Here is a 17,774-nt window from a genome sequence, read left to right as displayed (position 1 = left end):
GTCCTCACTTGCATTAATCACGACTTCCATGAGAGCTTTCCTTATTGGCCACCACAATTCATGTGGTTGGGACCTAAAAGCCTCATGAGAAACATTTTAGGTTTAGGATTGCATTTTTCTTTCCTTTTCGCATCCATTAGTCATATCCAACATGCGACACATATTTTGGGTAGAAAAATTAGGAAAAGTGGGGCTAAGTCACGCAACTAGCTTTGGCTAGGGTAAGGGAGTGCCTTAGGCTTTGCCTTTGCCTTCTCCCTTATCAAATGTGACCCCCGATCCCTTTTTTTGGTTGCGTAGACCTAAAAATTCTTTAAAAGGGTTTGTTTACTTTTTCTTTCAAAAACAAAACAAAAATCATTTTTGGGTGATTTGGTACACCCTAACTCTATACCAAGTGGCGACTCCGTTTTTCTATTCAAAACCCTTTTTGAACTTTGTTTGGCCAAACCGTCGCATTTCACAATCCCACGGCCTTTATTTTCACTTTCACACGTTCACACACATATCTCACACACACTACTTTCACATTATCAAAAAGTGGGGCGCGACAGTTGGCGACTCCACTGGGGACTTCCTAAGTGGGTCCAAACATTTGATTTAGTCATTCTTTTCCGTTTTCTACCCTTGTTATGCATAGCATTTGGATATTAGGATTGCATTTTCCATTTTAGGACTTTTTGCCTCGCGCACGTATCAAACTACTCCTTCACTCATGTATGTATGATTGGTTTTTTGGATGTATGTTTTACTTATTTTATCTCGCGCTTTGCATTGCATTTGGGGGGGTGTGTGTCACCTTTAGAGCCTCGCGTTGGTTCTCAACCCTTTCCCTCAAAATAGGGAGCACTTCATACGTGCACGTTTATTTATTGTTATCCCATTTTATTTTATTTTCGTGGGCGTTTCCCACACCGCCTTGTAGGATTAGGATCGATCGCTTTGGGTAGGCGGATGGTGTGCACTGCGCCCATAGCGCTACCTAAGGGATCACTCGAGCCACCGACCAAGGGCCCTGGGAGTGATGACCCTTCGCCTTTAGGTCTGAAGGCTTGGGAGCCGAAGCCTTATCGAGTCTAGATGCATTAGCGGACCCCAGCCTCATGCATCCATATTAGAATTGCCTAGGGTAGAGTCAACCTTACCCTATTAGGAAACACTAGGCACGAGGGAAGGGATCCCACCCCTTTCCTTATTTACTTTTCCTGCTTTTTATATCATTTAATTGTCCAACGTGTTATGTGATTATGTGTTGAACTAACTTTTCTTGTCTCTTGCCTTTGCATTCACAAACGTTAGGAAATAAGAGGTCTGGCATGACCTTTCTTTTAGGACCTACCCTTGTAGATAGGCTATTGCACGTTTAAAAATTGTGGTATATTTCGTTCATAAATTAATAATGCCATACCATTTTAAGCTTACCCTGGCAGATAAAGGGTTCCTCAGGTCACGTTTCATTTCGAATTGTATATTTTCCTGCTTTAATAACTGGCATCATGCATTAAACCCTAGAAAGGGAATGCCATTTAGGGGATCCCGTGTTAGGGATAAGCCATCTTGTGTCTCGGATACTTAATCCAATGAGACTTGCACGTTTACATTTTCTACCATCCAAAGGGGTAGTGTACAAGGTAAGGTAGGATCCGATCATTTTCATAGAGCGATCTTTGGAATATGAGCGTCTAACAATCATTTTTTGGCCATTTTATCAAAGTTGGTAAAAATCCCTTGCGTAAAAGGACATTAATTTGAAGAAAATTCACGAATGATTCTTCCTATTGAGATGATAAATCAATTGAGGCCGAAATTTGATTTTAGAAGGCTCATAGGCTAATGCATCGTAATAAGGCTTTTTGAAACTACCAGTGGATGGCTTGATTTTTTAATAAACTCCCAATTCCATCCAATCCATTGGACCATTTCATTCATCAATTTCATCCAGTCTATTTTTATCAATTTGTCTTCAATTCATTTGATCAACTTACCCTTTTAGGGTCATCTGGCCGATTTTTAAATAAATCTTCATTTCATTTGGCCAATTCACTCATTTTTAGGGCAATCTAGTCGATTTTTGAATAAATCACCAATTTCATTCAATTCATTTGATTAGTTAGGGCAATTTTGTCGATTTTTGATAAATCATCAATTTCATTAAATTCACTGGACCAATTTACCCTTTTAGGGCGATCTGGTCAATTTTGAATAAATTCTCGAACTCATTCAAATTCATTTGATCAAGTTCCTTTTTTAGGGCGATCCGGTCAATTTTGAATAAATTCTCGATTCATTTGACCAAGTCCCTTTTTTAGGATGATCTGGTCAATTTTGAGTAAATTTCACTCAATCCATTTGACCCGTTTCCCTTTTTAGGGTAATTCGGTCGATTTTAAATAAATTGTCAATTTCATTCAACCCATTTGACCAATTAGGGTTTCAATGTCGAATTTCAAATTGGAAAACCTAGTCGATTTGTAGAAAAACATCCATTGCATCCAACCATTTGATACGTTGAGGTTTTGACCCGTGCTTCACGGAGAAAATTTGTCAACGAATTCCAATCTCTTCGATAGGAAGTTCGTCAAGGTCAAACCCGTGCGTTTTGCAAATTCTTGTATCGATCAAAAGTGATCAATCCATTCGGACGTTGTCCTCATTTAGGACAAATGTCTCTTCTCACTCCAAATTGGCCAAATTTTTCAAATCATTTTTCACTCAATCAATTGATCGGATTCATCAGGTATGGTATAGTGCCTACCCTAGAGGATTGCATTTTCATGCTAGGCCTACCCTTGGCATAAAAGGGCTCCTCCATAGGACATGCATCCGAATTTTTTGGATATTTACTAACTATTGTCTTTTTCTTTTCCTTTTCTTTATTTCATTGGAATAACTAAGCGAGGGTTAAATCTAAAGGCAATCTTTCAAAAATTCTCAGGTAATATTTAAACATAGCTTCTCGTCGAAGTCCCATCATAACGCGATCCCATAGTAAAGCCCAAAGGAATCGTGTAGACATGAATACTCGGCCAGAATCGTCCGATAAGGCCACTGCAACTACCCAGCCGGAAGCCACAAGTCCCGGGGTTCAGTTGACTGAATTACTCGCCAAATTTGGGGAAATGGCAGCGCAAAAGAAGTTGATCGACGAGCTCGTTAGTAGCGGAGTGCAGCCCGAGCTTGCGCCCATCAAACAACCGGAATCCGAACCATTCGTCATTCCTCCAATTCAAACCACTTTTGATAGAGTTTTCAACCCACAGTATACGTATACTCAAAATCCTCCGTTCTATCCTCCCTATGGGCAAGGATTTCAGCCTCCAGGTGGTCCAAACATGCCTTTGAATCCACACACTTTTTATCATGCTGCTGCTGAGCCTTTCTTGCCAGACCATACCATTCAAAACAAGCCAGAGATGGGAGAATCTTCAGCTCCCATTGATACGAAACTTCTCAAACGCCTAGACCGTTTCGATGAGTTTGTGAGGAAAAGTCAGGGGTTGAACAAACAAGGAGTCTTGGATTACAATGAGCTTTGCCTTTTCCCGAATGTGCAATTGCCTGAGGGGTTCAAAACTCCGAAGTTTAACAAGTATGATGGGACAGGCAATCCCAAGACACACCTCCGATTGTTCGCCAACAAGTTGGGTAGGCCAACAGATAATGAAAATCTGGCTTTGAGGCTATTCCCAGAAAGTCTGGAGGGGGATGCACTCGACTGGTATTCCAAGCTGAAACCCTAAGAAGCGAAGACCTGGCTTGACTTGTCCAACGCTTTTGTAAAGCAGTACGAGTATAATTGCGAGCTGGCTCCAACACGAACCACGTTGGAAGGGACAAAGAGGAAGCCATCTGAAGATCACAAGACTTATGCCAAGAGGTGGAGGAGAATAGCCGCAAAAGTCGAGCCACCAATGACGGAGGACGAAATCATACGCACTTTTATTAAGGCACATGATCCGCCGTACTTTGAAGAAATTTTCCGCATGACTGGATGCTCATTTGCCGTAATTGTTAATAAGCTTGAGGAATTTGATGATTTCGTGAAGGCTGGAAAGATTGTTAATGTGTCTGCCCTCAAATCACAGTTGGATGCTTTGCAAAGCCAAGGTAGTAATGGGAAGAAGCAACAATTCAAAAAGCAAGAGGGGGAAACTGCTTTTGTCTGGGATCGAAACCCTATCTCAAAGCCTAGACCTCGACAATACCCTACCTACTCAAACCCTTACCCTTACTATTCAAGCCCTCATCCTGTTTACCATACCAATACCACTCATCCTCGACCTCGCCCTAGCTACAACAACTCGCCTATGGCCCCTTTTCAAATATCTCAACCTAACTTCCAACAAGTTCGACCCCGACCTCCCTACAATCAACAATTCCCTCCACCAAATAGACCTACCTATAGCTATCCCCAACCCACTGAAGCCTACAATCAAAGCCGCACCCAGACCTTCATCAACCTAGGCAGGCCTTTGGACCAATTGTATGAGCAATTGAAGGCTGCCGGCAAAATATGCATGATTCCCCCTCTATCATATCCTTATGGCATGCCAGCTGGATACGATCTTGTAAAGCACCTGGTCACTCAACCGCTGCTTGTAAAGCCCTTAAGCACAAAGTTCAAGACGTGATCGAGGCAGGGGAAATAGTGCTAAGAGGAAAAGGTGAACAAGGTCCGAGTATAAGTACAAACCCTTTTCCCAAGCACCAGGATACCTTCGAGGCATCCACCTCCAATGACGAAATTTGAAAATCCTGAAGGGTCTTTGCACAATTTGGATGGCCGAATATCTACTCTCTTGAAGGGAGTTTCAGTAAATCAAAGGGTTGTTATTTACTAAAGTTCACGAAAACTTTTTCTTGCATATGTGAATAGCTTAATGAAAGCATCTTTTGCAATTGAGTTTTGTCTTTAGTTTGGAGTTTCATGAAATGCATAATTTGTTTTATTTGTTTATTTGATTATTGTCCTGAATTTTTTTTTTAATTCTTTAAGATGGCCAAAGATGAAAATTACTTGACCCTTTGAATATCATTGTTCTGGAATCCAATGAAGCCATACATTGAAAAGTCCCTTCATTGAGAAATCCCTTCTTCGAGAAAGCCTTTATTGAGAAAACCCTTCATTAAAAATCCCCTCGTTGAGAAATCCTTTTTTTGAGGAAACCATACATTGGAAAGTCCCTTCATTTGAGAAAATCCCTTCATTGAGAAATCTCTTCTTTGAGGAAATCCTTCATTGAAAAAGCCTTTATTGAGAAAACCATACATTGAAAAGTCCCTTCATTAAAAAAATTCCTTCATTGAGAAATCTCTTCTTTGAAAGAAAGCCTTCATTGAGAAATTCTTTCCTTGAGAAAGCCTTCAATAAGAAAACCCTTCATTGAGAAAGCTTTCATTGAGAAACCCATTGAAAAATCCATTCATTTGAGAAATCCCTTCATTTGAGAAAATCCCTTTCCGGCCAGGCTGAAAGTTGATTGGTTAAAGCAGTGTCATCAACGATTGATTCTGATTGATGAAAAGCAGTTGAATGCTATGTACCATGACCAATTTTGTCAAAATGCATGGCCTGTGTTCATAATAAAAGGGGCCGCCACCGATCTTCTGAAGAAGGGAACAAAGTGCTAAAGTAATGAAAGATGAAGTCGAAGGCAAATTTGCTTCAAATTGGCAAAGCTCATTGGGTGTTCAAAAGGTATTACCTGGCGGGGCATTCATGGATAGACAGACATTCTCTCAACCTATCAACTCAGACATGTGTAAGAAATTCTTTATTTGATTATGCAAATTCCTTCTAGGAAATCATGCAAGAGACGAGGCAAAAGTCAGGCCATTTTCTTTTCCAATCAAAACATTTCATCCCTAGTCGTCCCTTTTGAGCTATCAGAACAATAATTTTTTCGTTTGGCAGCCCCTGAGGATTGCAAACCCCACACTGGGGCAAATTCATTTTGAAAAGAGATTATCAGAAAGGGAAAGCCCTACACTGGGGCAAATTTATTTTTGAAAAAAAAAGAAGAAAAAAAATGGAAAAGAAGGAACCCCACACTGGGGCAAATTTAGTTTTGAAGAAAAATGCAAAAGTGAGAAATATGCAATGAAAATGCAAAGAAAGAAAAATCCAATCAAACTGGGGCAAATTTCCTCGGTTTTGTTCAGAAATTGGAGATAATTTCAAAATGATGCAATCTCAGGTTATTTCACCTCTCATAAGCACAAAATGCTTTCAAGTTTCAACTTTTCTTGAAAACACCACACCTGACCTCATTACAAAAGCCCAAAGTCCTGGCTTTCGTCACTTGTTGTATTTCTATTGGGAAGTTTGCTAATCAACTGACAAGTGATGTCCATGATGCCTTCGCTTAAATCTATAAGGGAAGCGCATTTTACTGATGTCAACAATTTTTCAACTTACATTTATGAGTCGATCATGGTTGAGCTCTTCCATTTGCTTCCTTAGGTGAAAACCCGAAAGGACACCTCAAAAGAAAAGGAGGAAAAGAAAGAAAAGAGAAAAACACGAACAAAAAAACAAAACAAAACAGAAAAGAGGCGGGGCAACCTTGGTGAAAACCCGAAAGGGCACCAAGGTAGGGTTTTTGCAGCAAGCGAGCACGAGGAGGAACAGCTGGCGACCTGGTTCATTTGGATTTATCCTCATTTTTGTCAACCTTCTACCAATGTTGGATTCCAGAATAAAGATATCCAGAGATTTGAACATGACATCTGTTGGCCAAAAGCTGTGTCATTTTTGTAAAATATTCTTTTGCAAAATACATTTTTTAGGAAGCTCATTTTTCCAAATTGCTTGCATTCATGGCATTTTGTAGGCTTTAAACACAAATGGTTATGTTTGTATTCTTGTGCATATTCATTCCTGCATGACATGTGAAGTTACCTTGCATACATCATTCTTGGTCACTGAATTTTGGTGAATAACAATCCCTGTGGTTTATTCGAAGCATACTTGGATTCAGTCATTTTTTGAAAAGGGTTAAGGTTCAACAAAGTCAGTTACACAAGCTTCATAATATAGCAAAATGCATACCCGGTCAATTTGGGAAAAGCAGAAAAGTTTGAAAGTGACAAATCCAACCAAGTCAGATGCCACAGCAAAAGTTGGCAAAAGCATCACAAGACTCATGTTTACGCGATTCTCAAGGCAAATTGGATCAAATGATGGTGGCAAGTCCATTATTTCTTCTTTTCTTGCAGGAACGTTGCATTTACAAACAAAAGCAGCCACTCTCCTTTTCGCACCTAAATCGATGTCAGAAAAGCTCCACAGCAAACAAAAACGTAGTGATAATGTTATTGGCAAAGCTTGATCATAAGAAACAACATCAGCTATCACTTCAGCCACAGAGATCAAATCTCCCTCTTGGTACAAAATTTGAACTACTCCGAGGTAAAAACTCAATTCATTGTTTACACTTCCCCAGTGGAGTCATGATTGTCAGCTTTATTCGGGTCAGTCCCATGATTTCAAGTTTATTCGGGTCAGTCCCATGATTTTAAGTTTTATTCGGGTCAGTCCCGTGATTTTAAGATTATTCAGGTCAGTCCCATGAGTTCAAGTTTGTTCGGGTCAGTCCCATGAGTTCAAGTTTATTCGGGTCAGTCCCATGATTTTAAGTTTATTCGGGTCAGTCCCATGATTTTAAGATTATTCGGGTCAGTCCCATGATTCTAAGATTTATTCGGGTCAGTCCCATGAGTTTAAGTTTTATTCGGGTCAGTCCCATGAGTTCAAGTTTGTTCGGGTCAGTCCCATGAGTTCAAGTTTGTTCGGGTCAGTCCCATGATTTTAAATTTTATTCGGGTCAGTCCCATGATTTTAAGTTTTATTCGGGTCAGTCCCATGATTTTAAGATTATTCGGGTCAGTCCCATGAGTTCAAGTTTATTCGGGTCAGTCCCATGATTTTAATTTTTATTCGAGTCAGTCCCATAATTTTAAGATTAATCGGGTCAGTCCCATGAGTTCAAGTTTGTTCGAGTCAGTCCCATGAGTTTAAGTTTTATTCGGGTCAGTCCCATGTGTTCAAGTTTATTCGGGTCAGTCCCATGATTATAAGTTTTATTCGGGTCAGTCCCATGATTTTAAGATTATTCGGGTCAGTCCCATGATTTTAAGTTTTATTCGGGTCAGTCCCATTAGTTCAAGTTTTATCAGGTCAGTCCTATAATTTTCATTTCATTCGGGCCAGTCCCACGACTTTAAACCTTGTTCGAGTCAGTCCCGCTTTTAAATTTCGTGTTCGGGTCAGTCCCGATTTTTAATTTCCTGTCTCGGGTCAGTCCCGATTTTAAATTTCTCGTCCGAGTCAGTCTCATCAAAGAGGGCCAGTCCTCATTTCAACAAATGAACAGTCATTGACAAGTTTGCAGGTAAGTATTTGGTGTCTACTTCTTTGTCTCAAGTTTTTTCAAAACTCAGACAAAGAGGGGCAAACTGTAGACATCAAATTTTTGGTTTTGAATTTTATTTATTTAATTAGTTTAATTTTAGATTTATTTGTTTCAATTTTAGGTGTATTTTAGTTGATTCCTGTTTCGTGTCTCTTATTTTAATTAGTTTACGAACATTTATTTTATCTACTAATTCAAAAAAAAGAAGAAAAAAAAGAGGAAAAAGAGAAAAATCATAAAAGAAAAAGGAAAAAAAAAGAAAAAGAAAAATAGAAATTTTGTTTTAGTTGGCTTTATTTATCTATTTTTAGTCAATTTTACTCAATTTATCTTTTATTTTTGTTTATTGATTGGTTGGTTCATTTAGAAAAGAGAAAAATGATGAAAATGGAAAATAAAAAAAAAGGAAAATGAAAAAAAAGGGAAAACGGAAATTGCACTTTGTTGTTTCTAGTTTATTTATATTTATCCAATGTTAATTAAATTATTTTTGTTATTTATTTTTATTATCAATTTTGTTTTAATTAATTTCAAAAAAAAAAGGAGAAGAGAAGATACGCGGCATGCAAGCTGCGTATTGTCGCAGCTTGCAAAGGATGGCTTGGTCAGCCCCTTGGCTGTAAATTTGGGAAAGATGGCTGAGGTTTTAGGGTTGAGTGTCCCATATAAAAGGAAATAGAGGCAAGAGGGGGAGAAAGGGGCGGCCGCATCAGAGGGGGGAGACTGACAGCAAAGGAAAACAAAAGAGCGACGGCTAAGATTGAAAAACAGATAGAAACCAGATGAGAGTGAGGGCTGAACTGAAAATTCTGAGAGAGAACATCTGGAAAGTGAGGGCTGCTACCAAGAGAGCAAAAGGGGTTTTGGAGGGCAAAAAGAAAGAAACAAAACAGGACGGAAGGTTGACGGCTACGGAGGCAAGGAAGGAAAAGAACCAGCCGAAAAATTAAGGGAAAGGCAGAGGGCTTCACAAGCAAAGGAGGCGGCGAAGGAAGGAAAGCTGCGGTGGCCATTGAAGTCGAGATTCACTACTGCCCCATTTCAGCCCTCCATTGCCACCAGCAAATCTTCACCGAAGGTGAGTCCATGAGAATAGCCAAAGAGAGATGGTTTATTTCTGCTATTCCCTTACGTTGCCGTGCATTTCATAGGATAAAGGTGTTCCCTTTTTGTAGTTTACTGGGTTACTTGTTGTATGACTTTGTTTGATGATCTTGTATCCTGGAATCAGATTATCTTAGGTTGAAGTTTGTGTATAGGAATCCGCTGCTGCAACAAGCTTGAGGTTCTCGGTTTATTGCAGCAGCATGGACAGTCTTGTCTTTCTTTGGTTGCTGGAATTCGTTAGTCGTTTGAAGTGTTGGGATTGCTGGTTATTTGACAGAGTACCATGTGCATGCTTGCCGTGAATCCCTTGCTTTACATCTGTGTTGCATTTTCATATCTAGTAGCATGATTGAACCTATTAGGAATAGGTAGGTGCATCCTGTGTTTTGCCAACAATGCTGTGATGAAGTTTTAGCAAGTTTTGGTTAATAAGCTTGGGGTCAAAAGAAAAAAAAATGAATGAAAATCTGTTCTACGTTGGGTGTTTGTTGCTGTGAGAATGCAGGCAGAATGTTTGCATGGGTTTTGGTTTCAAAAGAAAATGTTTCAGTTGTTCTTTGTTTCATGGCATGATGATGGCAGTTCATGTATTCAGTTTCTCCCCTGTTTTGTGCTAAAATAGTACTAGTCCAAACAGAAATTCTCTTGTGATAATCTTCTTTATGCACGAACAAAACCATCAGCTCACTTTCATTCATGAAACCAGAGCGAGGTGAGCGAAGTTGTTGCAAATCCTCACGTTGCTTTTCTGCATTTTATGCTCGGTGGATTCGATTGTGTTTGGGGTGAGATTAACAACATGGGCTTGGGGTCATTGCATGGGAGTTTGTTTTGGGTTGAGTTGTTCCATGTCAATGCGTCTTGATTGGAATGAAAATTTGCAGCAAGCATTACTTTCTGTTGCTTTCTTCGTAACATTTGCATGAAAGACTCCTCAGAATTGTCTTGTTTAAAGGATTGTGTTTCGGTAATTTCATTTTGCTATTTATTTGGATGTCAAAATGGTACATTTCGTTGCTTGGATTCTTGATGTATGAGCTGAGAAAATTGTACTGTGAGCTCATGAAGTTGCAGTAGTTTTTATTTTTCAAATGTTTGCATAGTTTTTCCAGAATCTTTGCATGAGATTTTCTAAGTTTTCTACCTGTTTGGATGATGACAATGATGTGGTTGCTGCCTAGTTTAAAGCTATGCATTTGGATTTGGAATCTGATTTTTTAAACAAAGCTGTGTGCTTGAATTCGATTTCGGTTGCTGAAGTTAGATGGGAAGTGTTGCAGAAAGCCTCCTACGTGATTGTCTTGTTTTGCATGTAAAACAACTTTTGATAATTTCACTTTGACCCCTTGGCTTCTAACTAATGCTAATTTGACCCAACCAATTGAATAATGTCTTCAATTTGGTCCTTGGCAGCTTTAGTTTTTGCGATTTCATTGCTTGCTTTGCTTCAATTAACTACCATGCTTTGTCAATTGCACTTAAGCCATGACTTTAGGGGGCATTACGATCAAGTGAGCTTTGGATTTGCGCATTTCTTTTAATTTTTCTCAATTAAAGTGGTACCTTGACCTTTTTATTGTTTTGAAGCCATTTTTCTTTCATTTGGACACCATTCAAAGGGGGCGGTATAATTTTTTTTATCCCTTTTTGTGTCTCTCCTATGTGATCCAACGTGCTAAGTGAGAATTGCATGTCTAATTTGCTTTCCTTGCCTTTCTTTAGTTCCTTTATTTCATTTATTCTTGCTTTTATTAAGTTATTCTTTTAATGGGGTATGTGTACACCTCTTGGCTTGTAATAGATAGGGCTTGGCGAGCATTTTTGTCCATTCTTCCCCTTCCCCTTTTGTTTTAGTTAGCGAATGTAATAGGCTCATTAGCTTGGTTGCATGCCTATGTGTTATGTGTTACTTGCTTTATTAGGTTCTTGCATCTAGTCGAGCATGTTAAGTGTTATGTGCTACGTGTTTATAGGTGATTTGCATGTCTACTCGCTTTTTATAGTCGTAGATAAATATGATAGATGAATGCATGTCACCACACTAGTCCAACGCTAGTTGTGGCCCCCTTTCCCGTCACCACACTAGTCCAACGCTAGTTGTGGCTCATTGTTCCGTTTCCGCTAGTCCATACTTGCATGTTTCACTTCATCTCATGCATTTTCTTAGTGTTCTAGCATTTGGCATGCTCCTCCGATCCTTTCCCCTTCATTTTTTATTTTTGCATCTTCTTGGTAGTTATAGGGTATATTTGCTTGAGAGTCCCCTTTCGATAGGGGAAACGAGCGAGTTTGGCTACAAAATAGCCTTAGCACGCTAGTTCTTCTTTCTAATCCAAGGGAAAATCAAAGTCGTAAAGTTTGGAGTCCTTCCCGTGCCCGACCTGATGCATTCCTTTAGAGTCATACACTTGCATTCTTTTTATATCACCTCCTCACTCTTTTAGCCACATTTTCTCACTACTTAGATTTTTTCTCAATCTACACTTTCTCACCACTTTCTTCCTATCACTTATTTATTTTTCTATCTCACGAATGGCACCCAATTGCACTTATATGTATCTACTATCCTATTTTCATTCATTTGCACACACAAACACCTTTATTTTCTCACACTTGCACACTTACAATTGAGTCCTCACTTGCATTAATCACGACTTCCATGAGAGCTTTCCTTATTGGCTACCACAATTCATGTGGTTGGGACCTAAAAGCCTCATGAGAAACATTTTAGGTTTAGGATTACATTTTTCTTTCCTCTTCGCATCCATTAGTCATATCCAACATGCGACACATATTTTGGGTAGAAAAATTAGGAAAAGTGGGGCTAAGTCACGCAACTAGCTTTGGCTAGGGTAAGGGAGTGCCTTAGGCTTTGCCTTTGCCTTCTCCCTTATCAAATGTGACCCCCGATCCCTTTCTTTGGTTGCGTAGACCTAAAAGTTCTTTAAAAGGGTTTGTTTACTTTTTCTTTCAAAAACAAAACAAAAATCATTTTTGGGTGACTTGGTACACCCTAACTCTATACCAAGTGGCGACTCCGTTTTTCTATTCAAAACCCTTTTTGAACTTTGTTTGGCCAAACCGTCGCATTTCACAATCCCACGGCCTTTATTTTCACTTTCACACGTTCACACACATATCTCACACACACTACTTTCACATTATCAAAAAGTGGGGCGCGACAACATCATCAACCAATTCGGTAATATTCCTGGTCAAACTAACCACTTACAGAGGCTGATTTTCATTTTCGGACAGAAACAGGGCAGCAGGGGCATTTCAATCTTTTCATAGGCTACATTGCTCCGATTGAGCTGAAATTTTGTAGACAACTATAAAACATCATTCTCTACAACTTTTATGTTTTGTACTAAGGCTAATTCGGCCTCTAATAAGGTGAAATAGAACCGGGCAGAAGCAGGGCAGGTTATCATCCAAGCTGGAATTCATGCATTCAAGTGCTAATCTTCCACAAAACAACATCTAAAGCAACTAAAAACCACTAATAAGCAATTAATTGAAGTAAAGAAGAGGTTCTTGGCAAAATACCTTATCTCCCTATGAAAGATGGTAGCTTAGGCTTTGTTCTCCAAAAATAACTCCACAAACACCTTGCAAACTACTTGGAAAGTAAGTTTTATGGAGTAGTTTGCAAATTAATCGGTTGAAACTCAAGATTTGGGCAAGAAATTGAAGTGGAATATGAAGAACTCTCTTGGTTTCTCTCTCACTAATTTCAGCCAAAGGAGACAAGAAAATGAATGAATTTTGGTCAAAAATCTTATTTTAGTAAAGTTACCAACCTTGGTCAAAAGTCCAACTTCTAATAGCATAGTGACACTTGGCTCCTTTTAGGGTTTTAAACTTATCTCTTTGTCTCTCTAATACTAATCCATATAGGTAACTTTTAATTATCTCTTAGCACCTTGTAAAATAATATCACTTAATACAAAACTCCAACAAGTTGCCAAAATATATTGCATTTACCGAACTAGCGGGTCCCACGTCCAAAATACACTTCAAACTCAACGTACACTAACTCATACTAGGAAGATGATTTTAAAACTGTACTTACTTGTAAAAATGCATAGAAAATTTAATATTTTCAAGGAAAGTATAAAATATAGTCAAAGAAATAAAATAATGCTGAAAAAATGTGAAAATTTTTGGGTCCTCACAGATTTTCTATAGGTTAAATGATATTTTCATCATTTTCTGAATAGTTTGATTCTTCTGATGATATTTCTTCATTGACTATGTCTAATGTACTTATTTTAGGAGTTTGAGTTTGAGCTTCTGGTGTTAGACTCTACAATGTCTGAGATATTCTATTCAATATATTATCTGTATTATTTATTATTTGAGTATTAACACTTTGAACTAACTCTTGCTCTCTTTCTCTTGTTAAGCTTCTAGGTTGAAAATGTGGTGTTGAAATATCATTAGGAAATCTTGTAACTGGTTTTTGAATGCTATCCATTTTTGTATTCATTACTTCTATATGTTGAGATATAGTGTGAAGAATTTGATTTGTATAATTATTTTGTTGACATAATTTTTTAATATCTTCCAAATTTATATTATTACTACTACTATTACTTGATTCAGCTTCTTTATCTTTTTAAAAAGGGGATACAATTATATCTCCTTGTCGTATATTAATTTTTATTTCTTGCAATGGAGGATGAATTGAAGTTATTACTTGATCGTCTTTTAATTTCCATTTTTTATATAAATTAGTTTGAACATTTATTTGTGGAGTATTGTATATAGGCCTGTCAACGGGTCGAGTCCGGATCAGAATTAATAAATCCGGACCCGGACCCGTTATACTGCATTAATTCCGGAGTCTGCCCGAATACCCGACGGGTCCTTGTTGTTTCTACCGGACCCGTACCCAACGGGTCCCAAATCCGGGTTGGGCCTACCTGGCTATGCCTTTGCTAACTTTGGCTATGCCTTTGCTGGTGTGATATTCCTCGTTAGTTTACAAAATATCTTCATGCAATCTGCACATTACTGGTCAAGTAGCTTTTTTTTTTATTTTTAAGACTTGATTAGATAATATCCTCCTGGTGCTCCAGTAACGTTGGTCATGTTCTTGGCCTTTCATTGATTTCTTGGAATTTGTAATATGGAATTATGGATTCAACTGTTAAATTTTTATATACATAGGGTCAGTGATTGTAAGAAAGAAAAATAAACAAAAGGATTCTTAAGAAGTCCACAGATTGGCTACAAGAGGAAACATGGGATAATAGAAATTTGGACAAGTACAAAACTGAATCATGAAACATTTTAGAAGAATGCGTGACTCTGATCCTGAAATGTTTTAATTAATCAGGAAAACTAAAATTTTTTTCTCATTCTCCATTTCCATAAGAACCCAGAACAGAAAAGAGACAAAGGACTGCGAGAATTCCTCAACAAAGTGAAAATATAGGAAGCACATACCTGGTGCGGACTACGGAGAGGAAAATTTTTGTGGGTCGCGGTCTTCTTGAATTGTTCACCGGAAAAGAGGAGAGAGTGAGACTGCAAGAACTGGGCTTCCTTGGAGATGGCCAGATCCGGCAGTTTCTTTGGAGTTGGAGATGGAGAGAGTTAGACAGCGTCGCTGGTTTCACACGGACAGGTCACTTCACTGGTGTCTGGCGGAGGTGGCGGACGCGGGAGGCAAGGCAAAAGAGAAAAGAGAGTTAGGGACTAAGGGGAAGAAGCCAGAAGGGATGTGCTGTGTGGTGGTGGGGAGTGGGTATTAGGGTTAGAAAAATTTGGGAATACATTACTAATATGAATAATTATGATAGATAGGTATATATTTTTTAATTGTTAATTAATTAAAACAGATCCGGGTCGGAATGGTATATTCCGTATCCGACCCGCAAATTTATTAAACAAAATGGGTCCGGGTCCGGGTCTATATCTTTATCCGTACCCGGCAGATGTTAGCGGGTCCGGGTCTGGACAGCCCTAATTATATACATCATCTATTCCTACTTTTGAAATATAGAATGATAACCAAGTAAAGAAAGGAAAATAAAACTTCTTATCTCTAGTTCTTTCTTCCATTCTAATATTAATTTTTCTTTACATTTAGAAGATAAATGAAAAAATCAAATTCTTTTTTCTATATTTTCTTCATCATCAAAATCTTCTTGCAGGTATTTATGATTTATTTTATATTCTTTAATTATTACATTTATTTCTGCTTTCATTTGAGAATATGTTGGAGAATATTTTGATTGATTTTGATTAATTACTTCTGGAACAGGAGTTTTAAATCTAAATGTTGAAGAATTTTCTACAGGAAACCTTGTATCAATGGATTCATATCTAGATCTTCTAGCTGGTATCCAAGAATGGCTTGATGTTGAAGATCTTTCTCTAAATGAGGCAAATCTCATTAATATTTTTCCATCAAGTTCTTCTATTATGTCTTCTGGATGTGTTTGTTTTATATTTCGTGGTACTTGTGGATTTTGAATTATAAATTCACTAGATATAGTGATTTCATTCCATTTTAATCTTTTTGGAGTATAAGTAGTTGGTCTATCTGCATCAACTTGTAATAGTGTTGTTTCTTCTTTTAAATTATGAGTCATAACGAATTTTGGATTTAATTGTGAAGACAAAGGCCTGTAATGCATTCTATAGATTACAGTAAAATTCTTTGTATGTTTCTCAAATTCATCACCTTGTAAATGAATATCTAATATGACTGAATTCAAAACATGTGGATCTGTTAAATCTACTGAAAAGTTTGGAGTACAATTAAAGTAAATTGGTTCATTACATACATTTGTTTGAATCATAGATAAAAGTGAAGTTTTATATCTTTTGAGTCTCGTATCTCTTAAAGCTAAGTATATAGGTGCATCAACTCCTAAATGGAATAAAGATTTTACTACAACTTGAATTAATTCTATATGAATATATCTATATCCTTTACTAAGATACTTTTGAATTGTATTATGATCCAGTAATGGAATGGATTGATATTCTTCTTGGATAGATATTGTCTCTTCATGAGTTTTAACTGAAAAAGCTGTTTTGAAATCTAAAGGGCCTATTCTATAAATATGTTCTATTTTTTCTTCTGGAATAGTCCAATCTGAATTATTTACGGGCATATGATATTCATGACTTTGTACTATATTAGTTTGTTTTGAACTAGATCCTATTTTTAACTATCTAAGGAATGTGCCATGTTTTAATATCTTGCTTAATTTTTTATCTTATCGGGAACAATCGAGTCTAAGCGTGGAACATCCTATCCCGGGCTTACCAACCATCTTACAAAACTTCAAAGTCTTACCAATGCTAACATAAAATCTTAAAGGAGATATTTAGACATGAATGAATGAATTAGAAATTAAAATAACATATATTTCAAAACAATTAATAACTATGGTTAGGCTCTAATACCAGAACCAACCCAAGTATAAAAACAAGCATATCAAACTTATAGAAAATCACAGTGATCTTTTAAGTGGAAGCTTCTTGAAGCCAAATCAACTTTGAATCTTTATTGATCTTGTTGAATAGAAATGCGTACAAGGAAATTTAAAAACTGAGAAAGAAGGGGATTACAAAGAGATTTTTAAGATGACTCAAAACTCGATGTCATCCTTCTATTTTTGAATCATATTTATAGAGTCTTCTATCTTTGAATTTCATCTTCATTTGATTGCTGACTTTTTCATTTGAATTTCATTTGCTGACACCTTATCTTTTTCTGATTGGTGGCTTTTGAGATTCTTATCCTTATGTTGAAATTGACATCTTGAAATTGGCCGACATCTTTATCAAAAGTCTATCGGGTCTTGAGCACAAGGACCACCGAAAAGATCGAAAGTAGATTCCGATGATGACCCAGTTGACTCATCTTTTTTGTCTTAATTTTGCAAATAATTCAAATATTCTTTGAGCATCTCTGGATTTTGCATCATTTTCTTCATTAAGAAATCATTTGCAATTGTTTCTGATGCTGAGTTGCTTGTTTTTTCTTTTTCATTATTCTGTGGAGTTGTTGGGGTATTAACTCCTTTTGTAGTCTGTCAATTTGGATTTGTTTATTTGAGCTTTTTCTCCCGTTTCTAAAAATCTAAAAACATTCTTTTGATCGCAGAACTCTTGATTGAATCATATCCACCATTTGATCTTGAATTCTCTGACTAATGACATTGGAAGTGGTTTTTCTAGTTCTTGATGAACTTTGAAACTCCAGCAAAAAATTCATGGTACTTTGAA

This window comes from Coffea arabica, chromosome 9c (genome assembly GCF_036785885.1).
Source record: "Coffea arabica cultivar ET-39 chromosome 9c, Coffea Arabica ET-39 HiFi, whole genome shotgun sequence".
NCBI lineage: Eukaryota > Viridiplantae > Streptophyta > Magnoliopsida > Gentianales > Rubiaceae > Coffea > Coffea arabica.
The sequence above is the reverse complement of the archived record's forward strand: the minus strand, read 5'-3'. Positions refer to the sequence as shown.